The sequence below is a fragment of the Zootoca vivipara genome, chromosome 7 (genome assembly GCF_965207765.1).
Source record: "Zootoca vivipara chromosome 7, rZooViv2.hap1.1, whole genome shotgun sequence".
In the NCBI taxonomy this organism is placed as follows: domain Eukaryota; kingdom Metazoa; phylum Chordata; class Lepidosauria; order Squamata; family Lacertidae; genus Zootoca; species Zootoca vivipara.
Window position 1 is genome coordinate 74,544,084 of NC_142590.1, and position 14,235 is coordinate 74,558,318.

A 14,235-nucleotide genomic window follows, 5' to 3' on the forward strand; every position below is an offset into this window, starting at 1 on the left:
TTAGCACCTTTAAAAAGTTAATATACGGGCAGGGTTATACTGTATATGTTGTCCGGATTCTGCGGCAGGGCTTTGAAATCCCCTCACCTGCTCTGCCTTAAAAATATAACCCAAGTCTTTTAATGTAATCAGAATAGAATAGAATAGAATAATTTATTGGCCAATGTAATCATGCAATATGCTTGGACTCGTAGGTGTCATGCATAAGGAAGATTCTCTTTACAAATAACTTCTTATGACTACTCTGCTGCAACTGAAATTGTGTACACACACACGCACAGAGAGAGAGATGAGATTGTTTGCAGGGTTTTTTTAAAAAAGGATTAGGTAACGGAACTAGCCAACTGTTACATTAAGGCTCAGTGCTTGTTTTCATTACTCCTTAAAGCATTCTTCTCCAACCTTCCAACCCAGTTGTTTTGGGCTACAACTCCAGAACATCTGGTCCATCAGATTGTGATGTGAAACATCTGGAGCCAGTGGCAGACGTACAATTTTGGGGTACTGAAGCATGGGCGTAGCCAGGATTTATGTTGGGGGGGGGGGGAGAACCTCAGTTAGTTAAGTATTTTTTTTATTTACTTGACCCCCTTGGCAACTGAAGCTTGAACTGTTATGGGGGCCCCCCTTCGCAACCAGAAACAAGGTCTGAGTAGCCACTGTTATCATCTTCGATGGGGCTGTCCTGTGTCAGGTCACTACAATTTATTTATTTTTAAAAATTAACTACTACATTTCAGATTGTGAAATAGTTGTACTGTAGTGGATTATCTCACATTACATGAAGCATATTTTACAAAATACACTTTTTCTGGTTTTTCTACCAACATATTAATGTGCAGTTTCATCATATGAGAGCTTTCCTGCAATGTCATTTTGCTAGAGACAATATGCATAAAGAATTTAAGTGCTCTTTAGCAGAATAGCCAGTTTACTGTGACATTCCACCTTTGCAACATCTGTGCTTAATGACTCTCAAAACATAGGGATTGTTGAATTATATACAACCCAAATAAAAAATAAAAATCAATTTGATTTTGTTAAGCGATGTGGAGTGTGGAATTGGGGCCCTGAAGCTTAAGCTTCCTTAGATAAGGCTGCCATACATCTGGAATTTGCTGGACATAGACGGGATTCGGCTTCCAGAAACTGTCCAGGTGGGAATTGCAGAAAATGTCTGGGAAAATCTGGATGTCTTGTAAGTGTAGATTTTGCCCCCACCCCCAAAGAGGAAGAAGCTGCTCAACAATTTGCCCCCCTCCCCAAAAGGGGGGGAAAAGATTAACAACTTTTGTGTCCAGATTTCCCCTTTTTGAAATATGGCAACCCAGCTTAGTTTCATATGGTAGAACAGGGGTCTCCAGACTTACCGCGCGGCGGGCCGGTGCCCGCCGCGCCGACCGCGCGGTGGGCAGGAGGGCAGGGGAGTGCGCGCGCAGCGGGCTGGAGGGCGGGGGAGTGCGCGCCCGTGCGCATGCGCACACGCACACGGGCGGGGAAAAAATCGCCGAAAATCGCTTGTGCGCATGCGTATGGGCCTCCCCCGACCCGGAAGTGCACCAGAAATGACCTCTTCCGGGTCGGGAGAGGCCCATACGCATGCGCACAAAGGATTTTCGGCGATTTTTTGCCGATTTTTTAGATCGTCGCTGCGCCGCGCGCCGTGAGAGCGGGCGGCGGCAGCGGGCGGCGGGGGTCGTCGCGGGCCGGATTGGAAGGCCGATTGGGCCGCATCCGGCCCGGGGGCCGTAGTTTGGGGACCCCTGTGGTAGAAGATTCAGCCCTGTCATGGGTGGCAAAGGCAGCTGTAATGTTTCAGTTAGTGCACTTAAAACATTTGGCCAGCAGAGGGTGCCAAAGGCACTTCACAAATCGAAGCAGGGCAGCAAATGCCTACAATTCTCATACAGTATAGCCTCACTTTTTCCTGTAGGATGGATTTAAATTCACTTTTAGGCTCATCCCATAATACTGAATGGATGGCACCAAAATGACAGGCCTAGAAGTAATCCAGAGGCCTGAAGAGCATAACGTAAACAGGGTGTTTAGTAGAGCCGAGTGATCCTCTGTTTCATTGTCTGTAACCGGTATGGCGTTCACATCACGATAACCGGTTTCAGACTTTTTGAGCTGCCGATACATTGCGGCTCCCCAGCCGCTGCCAGCTCAGAGTACTTCCTTCTCCCTGCCTGCCTGCGCTGTGATGGTGGCAGCCAGGGAGCTGAAATGTATCGGCAGCTCAATTCGCCTTCGCCCAAGCAGGCTGGCTGCCTATTTCCTCTTGGGACGGTTGCTCACTCCAGGAGGAAAAAAGCAGCCCACCCAAACAGATGCAGGGAGAACCTGCTCCTCAGGCTTTGTGAGCTTGGCTTCGCCCGGGAGGAAAGACTGCATCTTTCCTCCCAGAGCGCCCGACCGCCCCAGGAGGAAAATTGAAGCCTGCCTGCTTAGGCAAAGGTTTGAGGGAGGCCTGATTCATTTCCGGCTTGTGCATGAGCTGGAGGGGCATCAAAGCATCCTTGAAACACTCAACTGAGGAGAGGGAGGCCTCTTGCCCCCCAGCTGAGCGAGCCCCGATGCCTCTCCGCCATGCCTGCGAAGACCTGGTGCTGTTCTCCCCTGCATTCGCTGTGGCAGGGAATCGTAGAATGGCAGAACTGGAAAGGACCACGCGGGCAATCTAGTCCAACCCCCGACAATGCTGGAATCTTTTTTTGCTCAGTGTGGGGCTCGAACCCAGAACCATGAGAACCAGAACCAGCTGAGCTATGGAAGATCTGCGATGGGAGTTGGGGAAACTGGCGAGATCCGGATTGATTGTTGTGGGGGTACTTTGCGATTTTTAAAGAGAGGACCCTCAGATACACACAAACACGCACAGGCACTTTGCAAGGCATGCTTACAGGAGAGGGGTCTGTGTTTGATGAATGCAGTGGTTACGGAATATAGAGGGCAGAAATGCAATTGTGTGTATGTGATGGCAAACTTTTTTTGGGGGGGGGAGTCCTTTTTGGAAGTCCTCTTGATGTTCCCCCAAGGAGCAATGTGCATGATGGGTCTTCTGCTAATCCCATATTGACTTGTGAACCTTCTGAGTCAGCAGCCAGCAGTTTTGCTTCGCGTGGTGTGGCAAAGGGTGCCCTTGGGGTCTTCTGATGCTGCCCTGGAAAACAGACAGGATCCCAAACATTTCCAAAACATGGCAGCAGCACTCTGCAGTTTCAGACTTCTTTACTGACCACACACACAAAAAAGGAATCATAAACACCAGGACAGAACTGAGGCCGGACTCCTCAGAAGCGCCACCGCCTCCTCTTAAATAAACAGGAGCATTAATGGGGTTTGGCTGAGTTGCTTTGATTAATTTTTGAACTCAGGCAGACGATTTGGACTTTTTCCTTGGGTGAAATTTTATCACCAAGGTCAGCTTTCTTATAAAAAAACAAACAAACCTCAAAATATACTTGTAAATACATTCAAATGATCTTCTGTCTGGTCCCAAAGCAATCACATTTCATTCCATCAGTAAAGACATCCTGTTAAAACATCCATAAAACGTTCAATTACTTTAAACAGTTTTGTTTTCTTTTTCCCTGCCACCAAGGTAAATTCAAGCATCTGAACACAATCCAGAAGAAGTTAAGGAGGTTTGGTTCCCATTTAAATCCATGGGGCTTGAAAACCTGGGTGCGCACATTTTAGGAGGGGCAAGCCAGTTGTCGGTGTGTTCAGCACCACAATTTGCACACCTGATACTCACAAATCACATACAGAATGTGTCAGTTCCCATTTATTGACTATTAACATTAAATTTGCTGTCAGTCCTTTCACCTACAGGGCAGCTTACAACAATTTAAAATTCAGAATCAAAAAGCATTTAAAACAGATTAGTCACAGAAATGGGAGTGGGCCTTTTTATTTATCATGGTTGTTTATTTCATTTATGGATTGCCTGCAATGAGGCATCCCAAAGTGATTTACGATACAATAAAAGTGTGCAGGGCACAACTGTATGTACAAAACCACTGGTGCACTTGTGTTAGCACAAAGATTTATACTTGTGCAACAGAACTTCCCCTCACCACTCTCCTCCCTTTGCGCCTGCCCCAAATCTGCTCTGGAGGAGGGGGGAAAGCCCAGAACAGATTTATGGGGTGTATCGTATGTGGAGACCAGGGAAAGTTCCTGTGAGCAAGCATGACTTCTTCCACTAACAGAAAGAATTTTAGATTAAGAGTCTCGTGTTCTACCAATTGAACTATTCCAACTGAGCAAGGGTTACCTAGCACTCCATTGTTTACCACCCAATCAGAATATTTGCATAAATAAGTGTGTGTGTGTGTGTGTGTGTAGCACATTAACAACAACAACAACAACAACAACAACAACAACAACAACAACAACTAAAATCAATTTAGTTCCAATACAGATGGCAGCTAGAACAACAACTAGATTCTTTTATTGGACTAAGAATTGGCTATTTTTCTCTCTCATTCTATCTGACAAAGAGTTTCGTGAATTCAAAAGTCTGTGTGCTGCTTCATTTACCTGAGCCATGAGATCGCCACCAGGCAGTACCCATAGCTGTCAAGTGCTCCCTTCTTTTTTAAGGGAAATTCCCTTATGCTGAATAGGCTTCCTCGCGAGAAAAGGGAAAACTTGAGAGCTATGACAGTACCATCCTATGGGTGCTATGATGATCTTAGATACAGAGCAAGGCTATGCACACACCACATGTTTAAAGCGCATTCTTCCACCCAAAGTATCGTGGGAAATGTAATTTGTTAAGGGTGTTTGGCATTGTAGCTCTGTGGGTAAACTACAGTTCCTAGGATTCGGGGATGTGCCTCAAAAGTATGGTATATTCGGTACGAAATGTTATAACAAACATTATCTTAGTTACAGACAGAAGGGTGCCACCAAACTCAAGCCAATTCTGAGCCTCGACCTGCCCACACTAGGAAACAAAAATTCCAGATTGGCCCCTTTGCTCTCTGCAATGCATGCTGGTTATCTTTATTGCTGGACTTGTTATGTTTGTTCAGTTTAGAGATTAAATATCTTCCCCAGGCTTTCTCTGTTTGAAGATATGCCCCGTTTTCAAATCAACCACCTCCCTATGATCGTAAAAGGTTTTTATTGCTAATGGTGGAGGAGCTTTTGTTTTGTTTTCTAATGAAGAAATGAAAAGCGAAGATAATTTTCCCAGGCTGAGAACCTGACGTGAGTAAAGCAGTGAAGACTATTACATGGAGCCCATTAAATATAAACCAACTCTCGCTGCCATTCATTTACAGCGCCATTCATCCATATGTCCCAGGGCTGATGTACAGCTCAGAATGGTGAGCTATATTTTATAAAGGCCCGGCAACAGAACATGAGCGGGAAAGATTTAGAATGGGAAGCTCCCAGAGTCACATCCGTCACGGCAGGTCATAAAACAATGCTTTCAGCCCTACTAGCAAATGAATTTGGCACAACTGAAAAGATGGTTGTAGCTCAGTGGTAGAGCATGTGCTCTGCATCCAAAAGGTCCTGCCGTTCAGTCCCTGGTCTCTCCATTTAAGGCTGGGGGAAATGGATGCCTGAAATGGAGGTAAGCCATTGCAAGTGAGCGTCAACAATGCTCTGACTTGCTTTGCACGCCAAGTGACCCTTGTGGGGTGCAAGCGCTGGGAGCTATAATGGGCCATAGACAAGAGCATGGATTTAATAAGGCCACAACTTTATTGGTAACAGCAGATTCCAGGTTAGGTGTGGCCTAGAGCAAGGATCCATCAACCGGGCGATTCGCCTGCTGGGATAACTGGAGGAGTTGGCAGCAGCTTCTGGGGCTGAAAACAAAGTGTCCATCAATGGTAGTACTTCAATTGGACGTACACGAAACATCGCCTATGTTGCCTGCAGTCTGAAGCAGATATGAAAGCTAGGAGCTAAATGGCACCTTACGCCTAAGTTATGGGCGCAGCAATGGAATGTCTAGGTGCACTATATATATTTCAGCTTTGAATTTTATATATATATATATATATATATATATATATATATATATATATATATATAATTCAAAGCTGAAATTTAGCTGCAGCTCAAATATTATGTCCATTTTTCACATGGTCTAGTCCAGGGCCGGATTTAGGTTCGATGAGGCCCTAAGCTACTGAAGGTAATGGGGCCCTTTATATGTCCAGCTGTCCTTTGTCAACAACAAATTGTTGCTGTTTTTTGTGCTGAATATATGCTACATGGTAATTTATGGACCTAGTAGGTATCTAAAGCCATTTGCACATAACAAAATAATGTATTTTATCAAAATAATTGTTGAACTGAAATACAATGAAGAAGAAGTATATTAATAATGGGAAAAATTGGGGTCCCCAAGAGAGTGTTTGTTTAGCTTATACGTAAATCTGGCACTGGTCCTACCCCTGCCCACCTTCCTAATATTTTTAAGAGGGTCTCTCCTCCAGTCTCCAGAGAATAGCTTTAAAGGGAGGGAAAGGGTTCTCCTTTCCTTCCGCTCTGCAATTTTAATCTGAAATCTTTGGTACAGTATTGTGCCCAGAGCTCAGAAATTGCTCGCGCTAATGAAATTCCCTGTGGCAAAATGCACCTAGAACAATGGGAGTTTCGAACACTGGTCTGAAGTGATATAATTTCTTCTACCTCATTCTGTTCCATCCTGTTCCACAGCCACAGTAAAGCTGTGTATAGACACAATACAGTGGTGCCTCGCAAGATGAAATTAATTCATGCCGCGAGTCGCTTCGCCTACCGATAATTTCGTCTTGCGAAGCATGGGTTGCCGCGGCAAAAAAAAAAAAGCCGAAAAACTTAGTCTTGCGAAGTGCGGCCATTGAAAACTTTGTCCTGCGAGTCACCAAAAACATCGCAAGACGCTTTCGTCTAGCGAGTTTTTCGTTGCGCGAGGCATTCGTCTTGCGAGGTACCACTGTACATTTGAAACACATTCAAAGCACACACACAATTCCTGGGAACCATAGTTTACCCCTCAGAGCTACTATCCCCAGCACCCTTAACAATCTGCACTTCCTAGGATTCTTTGTGTTTATGGGGCAGGAAGGGGAAAGTCCTCTGAATGTGCTTTAAAGGTATGGCATGTCCACAGTGCAATTTTTCTAGAAAAAGAGGCACCGGAACTCACCACGAACGCCTCCTCTGTTCTCTTATAATGGCAATGGTGCCCACCTGAGAGGTGCTGGAACTGAGTTCCGGTGAGTTCCGTCTGGGGAAAAAGCCCTCCATATAAACAGGTTTCAGATATGGAAGTACACTGAAGCTGGATTCATGGGTGCAGAGGTGGCCCATCCCTTGCAAATGATAGTTTTGGCCAGCAGCTTTAAACAAATCTAATCCACAAGCTGCTTGGCATGAAGAGCCCATTTTAGTTATCCAATATTTTATGGCCTGCTGTAGCATCAGAGACCAAAACGCAGAGTGTAGGAAAACATCTAGTGAAAGACGCCACAAACACAGCGCTGACAGTTCTGCAGCCCAAAAGCCTCCACAGGCAAACCTAAACACTGCCAGCCTCTATTTTTACAGTGTTGTCTTGCAATCACATTAATGTTTGGCTTCTTCTCCAAAAGGCAGCACTCTGCAAAAACTGGACCTAACGAAACACATCTGGTGAGGGAATGTGCTGTTGAGCGAATAACGTTCCTTCTGCAGTAATTTGTAGAGTGTCAATTGACTTGTTTCCAAAGTTTCCTGGAAGGATTATTAGTTAAAATGAATTTTTTGGGGGAAAGGGGGGCGTAAATTGAACCAAAATGAACATGTCTTTGGAGCATATTGTCAGCAAAAACATGTTCCAGGTTCTCTTTTCTTTCCTTGGTGTCATTTGCAAGAAGCAATTTGCTTGCATTTAAAAAAGTTTTTTTTCTGAAAATGCCTCCTAGCTTCAAATATTTAGTGTCACATACATAAAGCTGCTTAGGACAAAGGGATCCTTCTTCACAAAATACATCATCCTGAAACTAGGTATCAGAACCATCATCTTGTACATATCACAGATCTTACAGATGGAATCGAAATGTATCAAAAGAACTTTGTTGACATTGAACTCTTAGGACTTGTCAGTTAGGGGTGTTAGATAATTCTGACAGAAACGGGAATGGAAATTGCTGCTGTTTGCTTGTTTGTCTCATGTCCAGAATTGAAATCAATCCAGTGACTATGATTGGCATTTTCTGCTGTTTGTTCTTAATCCAGAATTGAGGACACGACCCAATTTGCATGGCATTTCCTTTGCATTGAAATGAATGGTAAGGGATAACATAATAATGCAATTAACTAATTCATTCACAGGAATTCTTCCCACAGCAGACAGCAAGGCAAATAATGTTGTTTTGTTGGAAGCTAAACTGCAGCAGAATGGAAACAGCACTGCATGCAACAAACATGAGCTGGAATGGAAATCAGTACCCTTCTGCTGTCTTATTGTCGGCCAATCTCCATTTCTTTAGGACAACAGTAAGGAAAGGTAGGTCAGGATCTTCTGGTACATATCTGGGTAGATTGGCAAGGAATTTGGACTCCAATTACTGTATTTTCAAGTGGAAACAGCAAAATGACTCCCCTGCCCTAAATCTATTACACTGTTGAAATTAAAAGAGTTTGGGAGGTGGGATTGGATTTTTACGTGGAAGGTTAGTTTGGTTCTGATAGTCAAACAAATTCCTGGGCCCAGAATCCTTTAGTTTTAAGTGTATGTCTTTGTACCTCGCTCTGACTGGTGGATCGTAAACGTTCTGTTAAAAAAAAAGAAAGTAGATCTTGCAAGCAGAAGGTCTGGCCACATATGGTATAAAGCACTGGGCATCTCCAGCTGGGGATACTGGCAGCCTGACACAACCACCTGATCAGAAGGTCGGCGGTTCGAATCCCTGTGACGGGGTGAGCTCCCGTTGCTTGGTCCCAGCTCCTGCCAACCTAGCAGTTCGAAAGCACGTCAAAATGCAAGTAGATAAATAGGAACCGCTACAGCGGGAAGCTAAACGGCGTTTCCATGTGCTGCTCTGGTTTGCCACATGACCTGGAAGCTATACGCCGGCTCCCTCGGCCAATAATGTGAGATGAGGGCACAACCCCAGATGGTCAGGGTCCCTTTACCTTTTACCTAACATAAAAGGACAGATCGTGAAGCTGAGGCTCCAATACTTTGGCCACCTCATGAGAAGAGAGGAATCCTTGGAAAAGACCCTGATGTTGGGAAAGATTGAGGGCACTAGGAGAAGGGGACGACAGAGGACGAGATGGTTGGACAGTGTTCTCGAAGCTACGAACATGAGTTTGACCAAACTGCGGGAGGCAGTGGAAGACAGGAGTGCCTGGCGTGCTATGGTCCATGGGGTCACGAAGAGTCGGACACGACTAAACGACTAAACAACAACAACAACATAAAAGGAAGCCAATGGGGGCTACTTGAGAGCATCCACAGTACCTAATAAGAGCCCTTCTAGCTCAGACCAAAGGCCCATGTTCTCACAGTGGCCAACGAGATGCCTGTGGGAAGTCCGCAAGAAGGACCACAGCACTCTGCTCTGTGAGTCTCAGCAACTGGTATTTCGAGGCTAGCTGTCTCTTAACAGCGGAGGTAGAACATAGCCATTGTGGTTAGAAGTCACATAATAGCCTTATGTACATTTCATCATAGCTATAAGCCTTAAGTGAATTGTGTGATGTTCTATGTGAACTCGCCCTTAGGTTCAGAAAGTAGCCATGCCCTATCACTGTTGTACAACTCTAGCGGGTCCTTTGCATCTCCCAAGGAATTCTGGGAACTGTAGTTTGGTGAGCCAACGTGAAAGATCTACTAACCTCAGGGTACTGATTTGTCAGGGTCGATATGCCCTATAAATAAGGTTTGTGCTTTAACAGAAGTCCGCATTATTATATATGGTGGTGGTGATGCTGCTTACAGCGTATACACCCACAACAAAACTAGGAATCTTGTGCCGTGATTTTATGGGCCTGAGTTACGATTTGCAGTTCTAGCCACTGTGTTTACTCTTGAAGGTGAATCTCACCTTTCCATAAAATATGAGTTAGACAGGAGCTCCAAAACTCATGCACAGAACGTCCTCCTTAGCGTGGTTCCTCGGAAAGGATGGGACACCCCCCTTTTCTTTTTTTACAGAAGGCAGCCCATTGTCAGGAAACGAAGTGTACAAAAATTGAACTGCTTCAACCTTGAAGGAACTGAGCAGGCTGGCACACGTAAATGGCTGTCTCAGCACTGCCACGTCTCTGCGCTGTCCCCAAAGCCTCTCAGTTTTATGGCCATCAGGCCTTGGAATAGGTGTGGGTTTTTATAGCAGTAATAGCTGGTGGATTTTTTTTTAAAAAAAAGCATGATATATGGGGCTATAAAATGCTCTCAGCGGCACCATATTCCACTGAGAAGTTTTAAATGATCATAGAGGTGGTGGAGAAAGTTCTGAAGCCTTTTAGAGGAGCTCACTCAGGAATACTTAGGGAGAAAAAGAAGAAACACCGTTCACTTTTTTACAGTGGTGTATACAGTGGTACCTCGGTTTATGAACTTAATCCGTTCTGCAAGTCCGTTCTTAAACCAAAGCCGTTCTTAAACCGAGGCGCGCTTTCCCTAATGAGGCCTCCCGCCACCGGTGCCCTTCCACTGTTCAGCTTCTGTTCTTAGACCAAGGTAAAGTTCGCTAACCGGAACACTACTTCTGGTTTTGCGGAGTTCATATACCGAATAGTTCGTAAACAGGGCTGTTCTTAAACCGAGGTACCACTGTAATCGTAAACACCATGAGTGCAATCTAGTTGAAATATTGCACTTTTAAACTCATAAATTTCAATGCAGGGTTCCCTGATTTCCCACTGAAATCAGAGAGACTTTAGTGCTTAGCTTGACCTGTGTTATCCCTAATTTTCTCTGATAGGGAAATTTTGGATTGCTGGATATATATGATTGCTATTAAAAGAAGCTGAAGTGGAGATGTGACAGGTAAGGGTGGGGGTGCTTAAAACGTACTTGAAAGCTTCAGGGTTGTGTGTGTGTGTGAGCCTACAGTTCCCCGAAGAAGTACTACAGTTCCCCGAAGAAGTACAGTGGAACCATGGTTTACAAACACCTCGGTTTATGAAGTTTCGGTTTATGAACGCCGCGGACCCATCTGGAACGGATTAATTCACTTTCCATTACTTTCAATGGGAAAGTTCGCTTCAGTTTATGAACGCTTCAGTTTATGAATAGACTTCCGGAACCAATTGTGTTCATAAACCGAGGTACCACTGTACTTTTAAATATCTGTCCTGAATCTTCCAACATTAATCTTCATTGGATGGGTGGCCACCAATTTTAGTGAGAGGGAGGAAAACTCTTCCTCTGTCCACTTTCTCTGTGCCAAGCGTAGTTTGATCAACTTCACCTCTTACCTTTCTCTTAGCTAGGAAGTCCCAAAGAAATGCTGTACCCTTTCCCCCAGATGGGAGTTGCTCCACCTGCTTGATCATTTTGGACCTAAGTTGAAAATGGACCACCCCCACCCCCCATTTGCATGCCGCTTCACTGGGGTGCCCCTATTCCTTAATGCTTTAGCCCCCATGGTGAGGCTAAGGGGTCATTCCGTTTCTTGAAGGGGTCATCCTTCCAACCATTCATGCCCTGAAAGACGTCCAACTCCACATGTAGCCCCTCTGTTCCTTTTCAGACATCTCCAGGGAAATTGTAGTCAAATCACTGCTGGATCCTAACGTATCACCAATGGCTGCTAGTCTCTCATGGGCAAGTAGCAGTAGGACCATGCCGGTCAGTGATGCTTTGCTCTTGCGAGCCTGCTCCCTTAACCACCACGTCTCCATCTCTCTTCTGCGGTTCAATGCGCATGGTTTGCCGTGTCCGACCGATGGCACACAGAGGTCTTGTGATTGGCGGGGAGGTGGTGAAAACAGTTTACAGCCTTTCCTAATCTTCCGTGCGTTTCTTCACTTTTACAACCAGTAACAAATTAACTTTCACTTTATCTTCCTTTTGTGCTTTGTTGGCTCTATCCTGCCTTGGCGTCACCCACTTTACCCAGCGAGCGACGTGAAGGATTAAGGCAGGCAAAAAACCTGCTTGGCTTGGGGTTAGTGGTTCCACAGGATGGGTGCTTCTGTCTCGGCCGTGCAAGTACAGACGTCCTTGGAAAGGGACACTATCTCATCACATTTATATCCCACTTCTCTTCAAGAGAGCTGAAGGTGGCATGCTAGGAGGATATCTTGGTGGTCTGTCAAGCTGCTGAGCCCAGTCAATGCTTTTAGACCAGGGGTCCCCAGACTTACCCGGCTTTGGGCCGGTGGGCAGGGGAGTGTGTGCCCGTGCGCATGCGCGCACACACTTACTGGTGCGGTGGCGCGCTTCCAGGTCGGAAAAATTGCCGAACATTGTTTGTGCGCATATGTATGGGCCTCCCCCCAACCCGGAAGTGCCTCCCCCCCTGACCCGGAAGTGCACCGGAAATGACCTCTTCTGGGTCGGGAGAGGCCCATAAGCATGCACACAAACGATTTTCGGTGCTTTTTTCCGATCTGGAAGTGCGCCGCCGCACTGCTTTCTGTAAGAGCGGGCGGTGGGGGTCGTTGCGGGCCGGATTGGGAGGCCAATTGGGCCGCATCTGGCCCGCGGGCCGTAGTTTGGGGACCCCTGTTTTAGACCAATCCCTGGAGCCTCAAAGATAGAACTTACCAATGTGTTCCAGGATCTCAGCTTTGAGTGAAGAATAAAAATATCTTGTTGCACCAAGAAGCCTCCTAGGTTGCCTAGTTCTAAGAAACAACAGAGGCGAGGCTGGCCCTACCGTTAAACAGAGCGAGGGGGCTGCCTCAGGCGGCAGACACTGGGGTGTGGCCGCAAAGTGTTTGGAAGCCGTAGCTGTGTGTGCCATGCATGGCCCTTGCCTGCTGCCCTTGGGTGCAGTGGAGGATGCTGCCCTGATGCCACAAACAGAAGCGCTGCCACCTAGTGCTTTGTCTCAAGCAGGAAAATGCCTGAGCAATTCGATCCATGTCTGGGTTGGTCTGTAGCACCCATGACCGAATGCACTTCCATGCAAAATGGGGGGTGGGGAGGAGCTGTACTCTTTCCTGGCCTTCTCCCCGATATAAACAGTTGGAGGACAGTCAGCCAAATGAGGCCTACCGCCCAAAGTGGTGCAGTCCCAAAGTTGACTGCCTCTGCTGCTGATTTTGAGAGCCAGGCCAAAGAAAAAGCATTCCCATTTCCATGAAAGGGAGAGAAAAGGGAAATGTCCCTTCTAAGATGACATCTACTGGCTGTGGTTTGTGGAGGTGTATTCAAGAGGGGGTTTTTTTTGAGGGGGGGGGGACTGTTCCCTGATTTAATTGTGGGAGCACTGCTTTCTTCAAAACCAATAAACATGCCTATAATTTTTGTGCACTTATCCAGAAAAGTCTGAGCTCAGAGGCTGCACCTCTGGTATTTAGCAGCCTTTTAGCAACACTGCATCCTTATACAGACTGACCTGGGAACAAGGCCTGTTGAACAAAATGGAACTTGCTTCCGAGTAGACAGGTATAGGACTGCGTGTTAAAGATCTGTTTGTCTGTCTATCGATAGCTACTTGTCTCTTATCTTCCTGGTCTAAATCCACTGATTTACTCAGACCTTCCAAGTGTCCCTATTTTCCAGGGGCAGTCCCAGATTTACAGAAGCCGTCCCAGTCCCAGTTTTTGATTTGATCCTGGAACAGCTCGCTTTCCCTTAGGACATCCCTGTTTTCATCAGAGAAACGTTGGAGGGTATGGAGTTATGCAACCCTCAAGCCAAGGAGATAAGTATGTTGGAAGCCGCTCAGAGTGGCTGGGGCAACCCAGGCAGATGGGTGGGGTATAAATATTATTATTATTATTATTATTATTATTATTATTATTATTATTATTATTTAGGATGTCCCTATTTTCATCAGAGAAATGTTGGAGGATATGTTTACTTACTGCACTCCATTGGCTCACAATTTTCTGGGAGTGGGGCGTGGGAGAGGCAGGGAATCAATATACAAAGTTTTGACACCTATCTGTGAAAGGTTAGAAAACATTTTGTATTTATTTTTCTTTAAAACACTACTAAAAGAAATACATACAGCTCTCTCTTTTCCATTGGAAGGCAGTAGTCAAGAAACATTAATATACCATACTAAAAGATTTCTGGCATGTAGTAAATCTACACCCCAAATACCT